Source organism: Polypterus senegalus, chromosome 6 (assembly GCF_016835505.1).
Source record: "Polypterus senegalus isolate Bchr_013 chromosome 6, ASM1683550v1, whole genome shotgun sequence".
NCBI lineage: Eukaryota > Metazoa > Chordata > Cladistia > Polypteriformes > Polypteridae > Polypterus > Polypterus senegalus.
In genome coordinates this window covers 99,072,330-99,088,045 of record NC_053159.1, presented here as the reverse complement: position 1 = coordinate 99,088,045, position 15,716 = coordinate 99,072,330, and the positions used below count along the sequence as shown (strand labels likewise).

Below are 15,716 nucleotides of genomic sequence, written 5' to 3'. Positions count from 1 at the left end.
ACGCAGGGGATAAAGGCAGAGAGATCACCTTTTATATCTGTTAACATTCATAAAATAATTGATTCATAAAATCAATTACTTTAGAAATTTCTGTTTAAAGAGAATTTGTGTAAATGTACTGTATATAAGAACAGTGAAGAAAGCTGAAAAAAATAAGTGCTGGTACTTCTCTTGTTGACTTGGCCATGTGGATATTATCAAATCATACTCAATTTTGAATGTTGGCTGAACCTAAAGATACTAGGAGACACTGCTGATATACATAACACATGATTTTTTAATGACGGTACACAAATTCCAGATGCTCAAAAATCTGCCTGTAGCTTTGGTGTACTGTATCTGTAAATGAATGCCAATGCTTAATGATGTTGTAAACTGTTCAGGAAACTTTACTAGTTGTATTGTGTTCAACCCTGTGCATTTCTTGATTTTACTTAATGCAATTCATCAGATGAGACCATCTGCTGATGTTACTAGCATCATTAGGTGCTGCATCAAAGGGTTTTTTGCTCATTCCAGGGCAAGTAGTGGCATTGGTCTCCTGAGGCTGCTCACTACCAGGATGTGTTTCAGTGTGTTTTGAATTTGAATGACTTTGTTTTAAAGTGTAAAATGTTATACCATCTGGTTTGGATCTTATTCTCATTTTGTCCCTTTTACAGCCAGGCTACCATTATGACAGATATGCAAAGTTCATCACATTCAGCCAATTTACCATTAGCAGAATGAATAGGATAGGAGATCACAGAAGAAAATTAATGGGAGGAATGCAAGGTGATATTCATAACTGAGTGTATTCTGGGTAATGTAGTTTAGAGAGGATTGTTTTAGGGCTTCTCTCTGTGAATGTTCACGTTGTCATTGTGGAGAGGTTTGTGTGTCCCTAGGAGCTATGTTGTCTGGGGCAATTGCCCCTGGTAGGGTTACCTAAGGAAAACTGGTCCTAAGTGAGGGACCAGACACTTCAAGGACCTCAGTAAGCTCGACCATAAAAGGGAAACTAAAGCCTTGCCCTGAAGCCAGGTCTGGGGAGAGGAGCTCGTCGGTGAACACTTAGTGTTTGGACCTTTACCCATGGAATCCAGCTGGACACAATCTGAAGGAACAACATGGTTCTGTCCTTCAGTGGACCCACCACCCGCAGCTGACACAAATGCTCATGAAAAAATCATGGTACTCTGACAAACGAGTACTAGCTCACCTGAAGCACTGATTTATTCAAAGGGTTTGCCCAGCCATTAGTACAGATACATGTATTTGCTGGGTCTGAATTACAAGCTTGGTTGTTGTTATCTGAGTAGAGTAACATTTCCAACCTGGGGGCCTGGCCACGTGTAGGCCTTGGTGGCATTGCAGGTGGGCCATGGGTGACTGGCTTGTCTTGACTGCAATTTAAATGGACTGCGACCTTGGATGGAGTTGTGAAGAGGACCCCGAAGACTGCCTTACTGTATGTCTGCAACACCTGGAACCATAAGAGACACTGAGTAAATAAAAGTAGGGCATGTTAAATACTTCTGCAATCAACTACTAGCTCTGCAATCACGAGCACCTAAGCAGCTCAGTCACACTTCACAGCAGGAGCTGTTTGTCCACTGACATTATGTCACAAGAGTTAAAACAAGGCGAAAAGGTTTTAGAACTGGTCTACCATCTGTTGTAATGGGAAATGTTTGAGCGCTGTCAAATAAGACGGATTAACTGTCTGTGCTTCTAGCTGGTCATGAAGCAAACAAGTGCAGTGACATTTTCTGCTTAATAGGGAGCTGCCTAAAACCTGATATACCTGACATTGTTTTAATGCTGGACAGATTTCATCTAATTCTAGCAGATAAGAGACCATGTGTGGGGTGGAAAAAAGACAGAAGGGGGAACTGGTCATCTATGTGAATGAGGAATGGTGTAAATGGGTGGATATTACAGTTAAAATCACAGTTTGTAATTCAGATAGTGAAATTCTGGCTGGGGACTTAGCAACAGAAATGATTCAATTGGTCACCAATGCTTTAATGATGACACAGTCTGACCCTGCAGTTATAATATTTGAAACAGAATTACAATCTAGATGTCACACTTCCTTTGTTTTAATCTGTGAGTGTATTGGTAAGGACAGAACCAAATCAAATGTAATTAAGTAGTGTTCAGAATACCTTCATTTAATGGAGTAATATTTAAATTCTGAATTTCAACTCTGTAAGTTATAATTAAATCTAATGTGTTGTTAGGATTATGAGTTGGACCTCTGACAAATCCTACTGAATTCAACAAATAAGTAAAACATTTGCTAAAAGTGTCAGTTTCCACATCAATGTGTATATTAACATCCCCCCATCAACACTCTATCTATCTATCTATCTATCTATCTATCTATCTATTTTGTTCCTGACACGTAGAGACATTGTGATCACAAGAGTGTGCCCTGTAAAGGATTGGTGCCCTGTGTAAGTTAGTTACCTGCCTTGTACACAATGCTGTTAAGAGAGCCTTTGGCCCACATAACACTGAACTGCATAATAGGATAAAAAAGGTTGGATGACAAAAAATGACAAGAGTAAAGTGATATTATTAACACACTTCTACAGCTGTCACAGTATATTAGGAATGTGAATTGAACTGGTAGGCTTGTGGTTCAGAATCCAACACTAGGCCATACAGTCTAAATTATCCCCAAGTCTGATTTTGTACTGCTTCAGTTATAAATACTACTAGATGTTATGTTTATTCACTATAAATAACTGTTTCTAGCCTCAACCCTAAACCTAACCCTAATTTCTAACAGATAAGACAAATTACCACAGCCATTTCATTTTACTCTTCTTTTTTAACTGGACCTCATTTCAACGTTTTTTCATGCAACATACAGTGCATCTTAGCTAAATGTGTAGGTACTGCATAGAAGTATATATACATCTGCTATACAATTATTTTACCTATCTGTACTGTTATACAAAGCCAAGACCATACAGCAGATATTTAGAGGAGAAAGAGTGACACTCTTTATATGCACTTCAGTTGCTTTATTTAATTTGTCAGGAGATTTTATCCAAGAAATGTAATTCTCCTTGTCACCCGCTGCTGCCAAGCTAACCCTGTCTCTTTGTAAGAGGGTCACTCCAGCAGAATCAACACACTACAGATACTTCAAAACATTCAGTATTTTTAATTTTGCTGTTAAAAGCAGTTTTTAATCTCCATATCATTAACATTGTTTGAAAAGGGTTTAACAGATATTTTTCCTTTGGCCCTAAAATTATTTAATTTGACAAGGACATGTATGCAAGCAGCATGGACTGAATTTATGTACTGTATAATGTGTGTCTAACTCATTATAATATATTAATACAATGAATTAGATTTATAGGGAATATTTAGAGTATCCATATTTTATTTTATTCTCTTGAGGTTGAAAGCATGCACCGATAGCGTGTTGCCACACCATATCCCTTAATTGGGTTAGGTGAGTTTAAAAATAAATACATTGATGGATATTGTTTTATTTTCTACTAACTCATTAAGTATTTTTAATATTTCACTGATTTGAGTTGTTGTCCATCATTTCTACTAAAAGTACAAATTATTTGGACAAGAAATTCTGAGGCTTATGAATAAAATCACTATCCATATAGTGGGGTTTAATCTCCATGACCCTTAACCCAATGATATGATTTAAGAAATGGATAGTATTTTGTCAAGCGTTATATATATCACTCCTCTTTATTGTGTGAACTCCATTTTCTTTAATGGCATGCATTAAGTCAATGAACTGTGAATTCGTCTCTGTTATGAGTCTTCTTCTTCTTTCAGCTGCTCCCATTAGGGTTTGCCACAGCGGATCATTTTCTTCCATATTTTCTGTCCTCTGTATCTTGTTCTGTTACATCCACCACCTGCATGTCTTCTCTCACCACATCCATAAACCTTCTCTTAGGCCTTCTTCGTTTCCTCTTCCCTGGCAGCTCTATCCTTAGCATCCTTCTCCCAATATACCCAGCATCTCTCCTCTGCACATGTCCAAACCAATGCAATCTCGCCTCCCTGACTTTGTCTCCCAACTGTCCAACTTGCGCTGACCCTCTAATGTACTCATTTCAAATCCTATCCATCCTCGTCACACCCAGTGCAAATCTTAGCATCTTTAACTCTGCTACCTACAGCTCTGTCTCCTGCTTTCTGGTCAGTGCCACCATCTCCAACCCATATGCCATAGCTGGTCTTACTACCGTCCTGTAAACCTTCCCTTTCACTCTTGCTGATATCTGTCTGTCACAAATCACTCCTGACACTCTTCTCCACCCATTCCACCCTGCCTGCAATCTCTTTTTCACCTCTCTTCCACAATCTCCATTACTCTGTACTATTGATTCCAAATACTTTCCAGCTTTTAAATTATGCAGAAACACTTGATGATAGAATTTATTAGAATAAAATACAAGTAAGAGACCTGAACAACAACAACATTTATTTATGTAGCACATTTTTATACAGAAATTCATCTCTATGTTCTTTACAAGACTGAAATCAATTTAAGACTCTGCCGGAGAAGCCCATCCACTGTCTAACGCAATTTATAAGAATACTGTGGTCTGTGGTGTCAAATGCTGCACTCAAGTCTAAGAGAACAAGAACAAATATATGGCCTCTGTCTGCATTAACCTGCAAGTCATTTACTATTTTAACGAGTGCAGTTTCTGTACTATGGTTTGTTCTAAAATGTGACTGAAACTTGTCAAGAATAGAATGTGGAACCAAGTAATCATTTTTCAGAATTTTACTTAAGAAAAGCAGGATAGAGAAATTGGTCTAAAAACACCGAAAACAGGGATTTAACAACTGCAGTTTTAAGACAATCAGGGAAAGACCCCTGTATCTAATGATGAGTTCACTATGTCAAGTATACTATCAATTAGCACAATGGAGAAGCCTATTGGATCTGGGTCAAGGAAGCAAGTGGAGGGTTTCAGTAGAGAAATTATTCTACATACGTAGATCTATTCAAGTGAAAGAATTTAACTTGTCTAAAATAGAATGCTGGGATTCCCTTGGATTAATTTTGGAGTAGGGAGAAATGGGGGGATGCGGGGGTTTGTTGGATATTGGGGGAGAAGGGGGTGGGTGCGGTTTGGGGTTTGGGGGGATGTACTATATTATTTCTAATATAATTTAGTTTGTGTTTCACGAATGAACATGAAGTTATCTTTCTTTCATCCTTTGAGAAGTAATGCTCTTTTTGCTGCCAATTTTCTTGTTGTGTCACTTTTTATGTAAAATAAGCACATGGTTAACAACAGTTTTTCATTGCTTCTTGTACATGAAAAGTCTATTTTGTGCTCTTTGAAATAATTTTACTTATAAGAGAGAAGTTAACGTACACTTGTATGTACTCATCAACAGTATATTTTTATTTGTATATTTATGTTTATATTTTTGTATTTTCTTCATTATATAGTTCTATCTATTTATCAAAACAAAAACTACCTAAATGTGCTACTTATACAAAAATCAAACACGTTTTGCTACTAATTTGGCATGAAAGATTATTTTGCATAAAAATCACAGATTTACAGAATGTTGTTTTGTTCTAGTGAATAACAAAAAAAAAACAATTTATTCTGACTATTTTAGCATGTTTTTTTGGAAACAAGTGCCTTCAAGCTTTTGAGTACATTGTATAATATTGTATTGTATGAATAAACTATCAGCAACCAGGCCACAGTTTCCTGATCAGAATTAAGTAAAATTTCACATGACACACTGAGAAATCACACCCTGTCTATTTAAGATAGTGACACTCAGCTTCTAGTTATCCTAGTGTTGGAATCATAACACAAATGATTCTAAGCCTTTTTGTATCATGAATGTGAGGGAAACCCAAGTTAGTGTTAGGATTTTCTGGTTTCAATCTTCTCTTTACCAAATACTGTTTTCATTTTGTGTTTGGAGTTTGACAGACTGTATGGTTTTCTTCCTCTGGCCTTTACAACTTAGCTTGCTTTCTGACCTCTTTATTACCTCACCTTTTGTTACTTCATTTCCTCTTTGCTTTTATCTGTTATCTCCCTATTCTTAACTTTCATTATCAGCGCTTTATGAATCATTTATTTTGTAGGTTATTTGCTAGGCACATATTGCTCAGATACAACACAAACAAAAAAGATGGATAGCATTAGTAAAACCTACTGTACATATTTAGATGAAGGGCTGCTCTAAGGCGATTAAGCCTTGTATCAGAGCAATAACACAGAGACGCCACACAGAAAATGACTTCTAAATTTCTTTGGAAAAACCTTAAGGCAGACAGAATCTTGTCTCTTGTATTTCTCACCTCTTTACTCTTATGAGAACTAGATGTATGTCAAAATTCTGTCTTCCCTATGTAAATTACTACTGAAGTTAAAAAGTAACATTAAATTTAGATATTTTAGAAATAATAAATATTGTAACTAAGTTATATTTCTGGTTTTAAAAAATACTTCACTAAATCCTTGCTGGCGGAAAACCTAATTATGACGCAGTAAATTTTGTAATAATAATTTTCAGACCCAAGACAGCATGAACTTCTTTTCACATCCCTCTTTAAAATGTTTTTATTATAGTCAAAATTCTAAACAGAATATTCAGTGACAGGTCAATGGGTTAGCCATGAGCTAATAATGGCCAACAAGATGAGCATAACACAATCTGTATTCCAAAAGAGGAGTTTACACTGGTGACTGGAGACCACCTCTAAATGTTAGCATACATAAATATTTGGACTCGTGTCCCAAAAGTACTTACTTCGAGAGCACCAAACTAGACAAGAGAGTCACGGCTCACTTAGGAAAAATCTGGAAAACTCACAGCATTAAAGATTAGCAAAGGTTTCTGTAATGGAACAAGATAAATTCTGGTGCACTTTATGGAGGACAGACAACCAAGGATCTATTATGGTTCTCTGGACATTTAATTATGAATTAGGGCTTATGGAGATGGGCAAATCAGGAATTACTAAAGAGAGCTCCCCAGGATTTTTAGAGGACATTCGTAACTCCAGAAGTGATTTTGGGAACTGCCCTTAAAGTAGCAGTAGAAGATGCTTGACAGACTATTCTCAGTCTGTGGCCCTTTCAGTTAATAGGTGAGATGTAAACTAGCACAAATGTTCATTGGTGGGAGAGCTGGGCTAGAGAAAGGGAGACATTTGGCATTTTTTTGTTTGTAATTTTTCCCATTGTTTGTTTTTCAATAAAGGCACAATATTTCTGACCTTTGGCCTCTTTGGCAGTATCCTATAAGGCCTACTGAAAAGAGGCAGATGAACCTTCTAAATAGAGATCAGGAGATAAACCATAAACCACAAAACCAGTTAAGCTGTAAGTCACTCCAATCTTTTGTTGTGCAGGGAAATCACTAAACAACGACATTGTCAAAATACTGTCACACAAATTTCTGAAACCAATAAGGCTGAATAGTTAATACTAGCACTTGCAAAGTTTTGGGTATCTATCCATAGTCTCAGAAAGCCAGGAATTGCATGACCCTGATCTCTGTTAAGATTTCAGAGCAACTTCTCAGAATGTGCTCTGGTATCGTCTTCAGTCAGTCTGATGTTGTTGCTGCTACTTTATATATGGAAGAAAATTAAATCTTAGCATGATCTCTTGGCTGCAGCAGATGCATGCACAGGAATATTAAATAACTTTAAAAAAGTTTATGTCTCTTCTCTTGTAACAGCCAATCACTTCATCTGTGATCTCCTTGCTTTATACTGGGAATGGAAGCCATTTCTACAGCTGGATCTACTCTGCAGGAATCAGCTCTTAGGAATCACTTTTTGCTAACTGCAAAACTGACACTGGTAGAAGTAGAAACAGTAACTAAAACAACAAATAAAACAATCACATTAAACTGTAGGGCATATGAAAAAACAACAAACTTTACGCACACAACTTACGTACATTTTCTACAATCTGAATGCTAACAGGAGACGTCTGAACCCCACAGTTTCTTGGCATTTCCCAAAATGATATCTGATAGGAGTTAGTTGGAATAATCTTTATTTTGTTTTGCTTAATCTTGTGAACATTATTGGGTTTTTTTTCTTCTTTTTAATATTTGTAATGTTTTAAGGTGACATCATCACATCGCAATTTTGTGGCTTTGCTTTTTTAGAGGACCATTATTTTTTAGCAGGGATACATATCTTTGTTAATTATGATAATAATATGTGTGGAAAAAATAGCAAATGGGTGTGAGGCTTCTAAAAGTCCCTCAAACCAGTGTAGGACTTAAAATAGGCCTCTCCTAAGGCAGTCTGACCCAAACCTCTATTGGCATGCTATGTCTTACATAGGCCTAAGACGGAGGTCTGGCTTCAAACGTTTAAAATATTGGCAACGTTCCAAGAAAATACAAAAAAAATTTCAAAAACGTCACATAAGTGAAATTAACTGTCAGAACCTCTGGCTTGGAAATAAGTCCTACCCAAATCTTTATTAGTGCTAATGTTTATTTGTTCGAATCAAAAATGGGAAAAAAGGCAACAAGATTTACCTACAAGGCAGTCCATGGCACACAAGTCAAAATCATAAAATGAAATCACAAAACAGAATAAAAAAATGTAGAATCTAAAACAAACAGTGCACTCTCCTCAAACGTCAGTCAATGATACCCTTAAAGATCTATTCAAGACACATAATACCCAGGCTAAGGGTGGTCTTCATCCATAATATCAGGGTGGCCACACATTATAGGGTTCCACCCACAAAACACAAGAGAACGAATAATACATAGATAGTAAATAATAAATACATAGAACAATGGTTAGAAAAATACATCAATATAATAAACACGTGATAAATACTTTAAAATGAACAAAGAAAACAAAGAAAAGGAAAATAAACATAAGCCATGGAAAACAACCAGGCGGAAACAAAGCAACGACGAGTTTCCTGTGCAACATGGCATGAGACCCATGATGTCTGCATTGCAAACAGTTTTTTGAAAACTTATTGGCAGTCTTGTAAGAGACTAGGGCTAGAAGAAATAAAAGAAAAAATAGAATAAAACATTTCTGGTTTAGAATTCGTATTTTGTTTTTCACAAATGAGTTTAACCAGTATTTTGGTTTTGATAGTGGACTCTGATAGCCTGTGGAACTGAACTGACCCTTGCTTCAACTTTTATTACTTCCAATAAGAAAATAATTTGTTTAGCAAGAATACATTAAAGGTAGCAGCAATCACCATGGCAAATCAAATTAATGACTTTTTTAAGATGATGAGCCTTTTATGATAACTGTTTCCAGCTGCTGATAATTATGACAGATATAAATGAAGAAAAAAAAAACAATTTTTTTCTGCCTTTCACATATCTTGACCCCTCGTCAGTTAGGTTGGGTTGTTCATCTACTTCTCCAACTACCTATCACTCTCTTTCTCAACTCAACATCCACTCAACCTCTGGACTAAGTTCAGTGGTCAGTTGGTCTTCCTGGATAACTGGGACACCAACCTAAATTAATCTCATTGCTCCTGGTGTTCTACATTGCTAGGTTCGAAGTAGCCCTTTATTTATTTATTTGTTTATTTATTAAGCACTAGGCTGAATAAAGTTCTGTTCAAATAAAACCCATCATATAAGACACACAGAAACCAAAGGGTAAAAGAAACAGAAACACATAAGAGCTGAAGAAATTCATAATAAAAAGTACACAAATAGTCAATATATCATACTGGGTTAAAGGTCAGGGAGTTAAAGTGTGTTTTGAAATAAGATTTAAAGACAGCAAGTAAAGGAGTCTGCCTAAAGTGCAACGGCAAATCATTCCAGAGTTTTGGAGCTGCAACTGAAAAAGCCCGATCATCTCTGAGTTTCATCATGTCTTAGGAACAAGTAAAAGCATCTGGGGCTGTGTGTAGAATTCACACTAAAACATGGCGTAAGGACAAAAACGGAAATGTGCGTATGCACAAAAAAATCCAGATGCATAAATCTGTGCGTTCGCCAACTCCCACATTCTTCTGCTCCATAAATCCCGGTCAGTGTGAAAAGTAACACACGTGCACGTGCCTGCTGCCCCACCCAAACTCCTCCCAGAATTATGCCTCTTTGAATAGGCAAACCAATATAAATAGCTCTTAAGTGCAGTGTTCTCTGAAAAGGCAATGGCAAAAGCATGGGGGAAAATAGAAAAATTTCAGCAAATACCAAGTGGAGGCAAATAAAAACATACTATTTCTTGGTTTAAACAGTGACATAAACAACAAAAGGAAGTTGATCGAGCGACAGAGTGTCAGAGAAACTCAAAATCTCAAGTTCACAAAGTCGCACAGTGCCTGAAATAAAAAAAGAAGTTGTCAGATATCAAAGTCGCAGTGAAAAGGCAAGTCGTAGCCCACCGTCTGAGTGTCATATGAAAGTTTATTAGGGTACAGAGAAAAGAAAAAAAAAAAATAGGGACACAATAAGAAAAAAGCTCAAAATGTCAACTTTAATCTCGAAATATCCACTTTAATCACATAGTATATTTTGTCATTAAAATAGAATATGATAAACTTTATCTTTAAATCGTTTAATTTACTAGTTTCTCAAATCCTATCGTATCTAAAGTAACACGTTAAATGCTTTGTTTTGTATTTTAACTTCTATGTGCTCTATGTGTGTGAATCACTACTTGCATCTTAATTGGGCATTGTCTTCATCCGACTGAACACAGAATCCACTACATTCGTAAAATTATAGCTTTCTGAATAATTAAAATACTGAGATGTATACTTTATCATTTTCATGATGATAGGAGTTAAAGCATGTTATTAAACATGGGAACATGGTGGCGCAGTGACAGTGACAAGCTGGTGCCCTGGCCAGAGATTGTTCCTGCATCCCTCAGGATGCTTGCTGTGCCATGCCCGACCTTTGATGAAATAATTTACTGCAGTTGTACTGTCTCTTTCAAACGTACTAATCTCTGTGAGATGTGGCCAGCTTGTCATCCTGGTCAATACCCCCAGGCCGCCAGATGGAGCCCTCCCTGCAGTATGGAGGTGCCCCGAAGACCAGCAGGTAGTCATGGACGTTGTAGATACCAGAGGGGCCGCAAGAGGGAGCTGCAGGGAGGACCGAAGACTTATTTGTGCCCTTTAACCCAGAAGTTCGTCAAAGGAAGAGCGACAGGCTTCCGGGGTGAAGAAAAGAACATTTTACCTGACCCGGAAGTGATACAAGATCACATGGACTGGGGATTGGGAACACTTCCGGGTCAGGGAGTATAAAAGGACTATGAGAGCTCCCAGATGGCGAGCTGAGCTGGATGGAAGGGTGGCAACGCGTCTGGGAGTTGGAGGATTGTTTGTATTATTGTTATTGTTGATTGTATGAGTATAGTGGAGGAGAGGGTGCTTTGTGCACTGTGGCGATTGAATAAAGTCAATTATTGGACTTTTACCTGGTGTCTGGAGTCGTGGACAAGGGTTCAAGGGAGCGATAGCGCCCCCTATCTGTCACACCTCCAATTCCTTTCCTTTCTTTTCTTTCTCCAAGAAACCAATCGCCACATAATCAGCTCTGTAATAGAAGTTAAACCATCTGTAAGCTTAGAATTGCGATTCTTCAGGAACATTGAAATATCTTCATAGTACATGTTTAATTATTCCATCCATCTATCCTTCCAATGTTATGCCAGCCCCAGCAAGAATAAAGCGTGAGGCAGAAACAATCCCTGAATGGGCGCCAGCTTCTTGCTAGCGCTGCAACACCGTGTGCTCACATGTCTAATTATTAACAATATAGATTATTTACAGTAATGTGGGTGTGGATGTCAGACTTTATGGGCCGGCATATTCTCAGTATCTCACATGACACCTTGTCTTGCCCCTACTTGGCTGGAAGGGATCCTACTTTATTGCAGACACTCCATGACCTTTTTCTAATTATTGGAATAGGTACTTTGTGGATGACCTGCTGCCGAGTGTCTTTATGGAATACTTTATATTTGCTCCAAAGGCATAACTGTGTTCCCTGTACCATCCCCTAATGGCTCCTGTGCTTAGAAACTGGTATGCCTAGTTGTGCTTTCTCTGAGTGCCTCTTTCTACTGGCTGTCCTCTGCAGGAATTTCCCCTGCCCTATACCACCGTAGTGGTGCCCTCCATTAAATGATGCACACAACTTTCCAGCTGATGTGTTGTCCCTGCTTAAACTTCTTGTAATCAACTCTTGTGCACTTTTCTATTACTTTAACTCTCATTATCCAGAATGTACTAATTTGAATGTCCTCCTTAATAATGTCTGGTAACACAGCAGTACTTTTTCTACTTATACTAAAGTTATTTTCACGAATAATTCTTCTCATGTATATCAAACTTCTTTCATGTCTTGTTTTCTTAGTATAGTTCTATTTCATTTCATTTCTTTCCTTTCCAAAACCCACTTATTGCAGAGCAGGCTGGTAGGGGTTCAGTTCCCATCTGGGTAGCACTGGGTTTAGGGCAGACACAAAAACAATGTTACATTAGTGGGCACACCTATACATTGTGGTAGCCTTATCCTGATGGGATTTGGGGGGAAAGGGAGTGACCACAAGGATATGGGAGGAATGGGCAAGAGCCACATTGATAGTTAAAGGGCTTAAAACCCAGGATTCAAGAACTGTGAGATAACAGTTTTAAGCACTCCACCAAAAAACACAAGTAGATCAGTTTAGGAAAAGCTTTGAATAAGAAAAAATTAGGCAGCCATCATGGTCCCTATCAAAGAAAGCTGGTTTTGCAATGAAATAAGGATAAAAAGGAGTATTATCTCTGTGGAAAAATAACCGTAATGAGGAGGCAAAATTTAATTAAGTGGCATACATGGTATGTGCCCACCTATGTAGGAGAGAAATTACATTAGTTTTCTTATTAAGGATCTTTGGGCAATTTATCTTTGCTTAAATAATAAACATTAAAGGCCAGTCAGTCTGGCAGTTTGCTTCTTCCTGTATTTAAAGCCATCAATTTTATTATAGAAAGTAAGCCTACAGATGGTTCCTTCTACTGAAACTGATCATTTAATATAATTAGAAAAATGATTTCTCTTTAAGTCTCTTTTTGTAGGCTTACCTTTTCCTTTCCTTACTTAAAAGCTATTTTTAGGGGTTTACGTTCCCTTATATGTATTTCCTTCTTTCTAACAGATATGCAATTGTTTGCCTTCTGTTTTTAGCAGCTATCAATCTTACTAATCATAATCTCCAGGTTTAATTCCCAAGAATATCATTGATAGCCACATGATTAACAATCTCGACACCCACTAGAGCAAGAGGCGATTTAAAAACAAATTTATTACGTGATTGATTATTCAGGTTGGTCTACTGAGTTAAATAAATAGGATGTCCAATATGTTATGATCTTGTTTTGCTTGCAATTTTATTAACATTTCTCTGCATTAGTTCCGTTATTTTGTGAGTTTTGTAAAGGTTTTATAGTCTGAGAATTCACAGCGAGTAACCATTTTGTACTATGGGTTATCAATGGAATATTTGTCCTTAGTATAGTGTGTTGTTTAAACTGACATTTTGTTGATAGTATTATAGCATTCATGTGATAGATTGGAGTGTGCTGCAGGAGACATCAGTTGTAGGCTGGCATAAATGTCAGTGCCACGTATTTCCTGGTCATCCATGACTATAGATTAAAAAAAAAAAGTTCTTGTTATTGGTGTGTGATAGTCCTAAAGTATTCAAGTATCAGAGCTCTCAATTGATTTTTTGACATAGATTTTTGGACAGTGTTTTGGTTTCAGACACAAGTAGGACTGTTTTTTAGGACTGAACTTTGGCTTGGTTATGTCTCTCTTATGGTTTACAGCCATTAAACAACTTTGCGTCCTTGTGATGGAATTGCATAATGTTGCAAAGAAAAAATCCACGTGTTTGTTAGACACTGTCATCAGTAAACTTCTATTGATCCTGATTCTGCATTCTAAAGTCAACAAAATAAAGCTTTTTAAAGTCACTTAACTTCACTGGCCAGTGGTGTGTTGGAATGCGCAGCTGTTTTTATATACCCAAAAATATGTGGATATATAGAAACATTTCAGCGACTTTGATTGATGAGATTTGACTTGGAAAAAGCAAAAATACTCAGAATCTCCTGTGAGAGTAGAATTTCATCCCTGCTCTTAGTACCTGAAAATGCATTCACAGCTTGAAACTACAACTGTGCAGATTTGTTTGGTTATGTTAATATGGGAGAAGACAGACTGTGTCTCAGATTGTAATGTAAAGAAAGGAAATGTGCAAATATCTACTTTGTTTCTTTAAAAATAAATAATGAACATCAAATTAATTCCTTTTATTGCTTTTCATCCAACTATCTCTTTGAATAGATGCACACACAAAGAAAACTGTTTAATAACTAATTGAAGAAAATAAAAGTAATCATTTATACTCAAGAAATACATAAATACAAATAAATAAAAATAGTCCGTGTACTTTTTGGTATTTGAAATTTCGTTTCAGAAAATATAATTTGAAAAAGAAAAAGAGACACTTATTTGATTTTCAACTTAAAAGGGAAAACTGAAAAATACAAAACAATTACTTTTTTCCTTTTGTTCTTTCGCACATCAGAAAAAAAAATGCAAGAAACGAGAAAAAGAAAATGCCCCTTATTTAATTTGTCTGAACTGGAAGTTTTTGTAGGTCAACAACCTCGTCAGGTAATGTGCCACTTGCAGCAACCACTGGTCACTGGTGTGTCACTGGTGTGTAGACTGGACCATCATCATGATGTTGGAACAGTACTCAGACGTGATTTTAGAGATGGCAGAACAAGGCCTGTCATTGAAAATTATATCTGAACGTCTGTCATATGAACACAGAGAAGCGAGAGGGTCTTCTGTGTGAAATGTTAGAAAGTTTTGTGCTGTGCAAATCTCGAGCTGTCGACTCTCTGACACACATTTGGAGATAGATGTGACAAAAGCAATACATGAGGTAAGGCACTGTCTTCCTACACCTTATGATTGTGCCTGCTCGTCTTAACTGTGGAGTTAAACGAACTGTTACATCAATGAAGCAAAGTTTGCAAAGCTTGTATTATTACCTAAAAGAGGCAACTCAGTTTTTCTGCAGTCATATCCTCATCCCGGAGTGTCACTCTTTCACTGTTCCGAAAAACAATGTAATGGTCCATCCTCTGCTGATGTCAGTGTAACTTCAAGGCCGTCGATCGATGTGTTGTGAGGAGGACTGTTCGCACATGTTGTCAAAAATTGCGCAGAAGAAGTACTTCCAGTTTCAGACAATGAAAATATGTCTGTTTTGTTGTTTTTGACCTATTACACTTTCTTTTCTGCCTCACTTCGCGCTGTCCATGCAACGCGGCCGCAGAGAGCTTAAACAACTCGGCACATCCACATAAAAAATGAAAAGGGGTGGGCAAGGTTTCTTGAAGGCTTTTACTGGATGTACCTCGTTGTAAAAAGGCGAGTGATTTCCATGGTTGGATCAAGACAAACAGAACCGCATAGACAGAGGTTCAAATTGCTGTGTACCACAACTAACCAGACCTACTGGTTTATAAACCTTAAAGATACTCTTCGTACGTGACCGAAACAAGAGATAAAAGGGGTGCCTACATTAGACACATGGAGGGTGTATTGTATTCAAATGTTTATTATGGGACCTACGTGCTTTACGTGAGTTTCATAGACTTTTATAGCACCACTGTGAGTGTAGGACGTGACTGACTGGTGTG

The 15,716-nt window shown here is 37.2% G+C and overlaps 1 protein-coding gene across 2 annotated transcripts in view; it reads left to right on the top strand.

Moving 5' to 3' along the window:
• LOC120531333 (rab effector Noc2-like) overlaps window positions 1–15,716 on the top strand; it is a 269,102-nt gene that overhangs the window by 35,799 nt on the left and 217,587 nt on the right. The window lies entirely within an intron of this gene.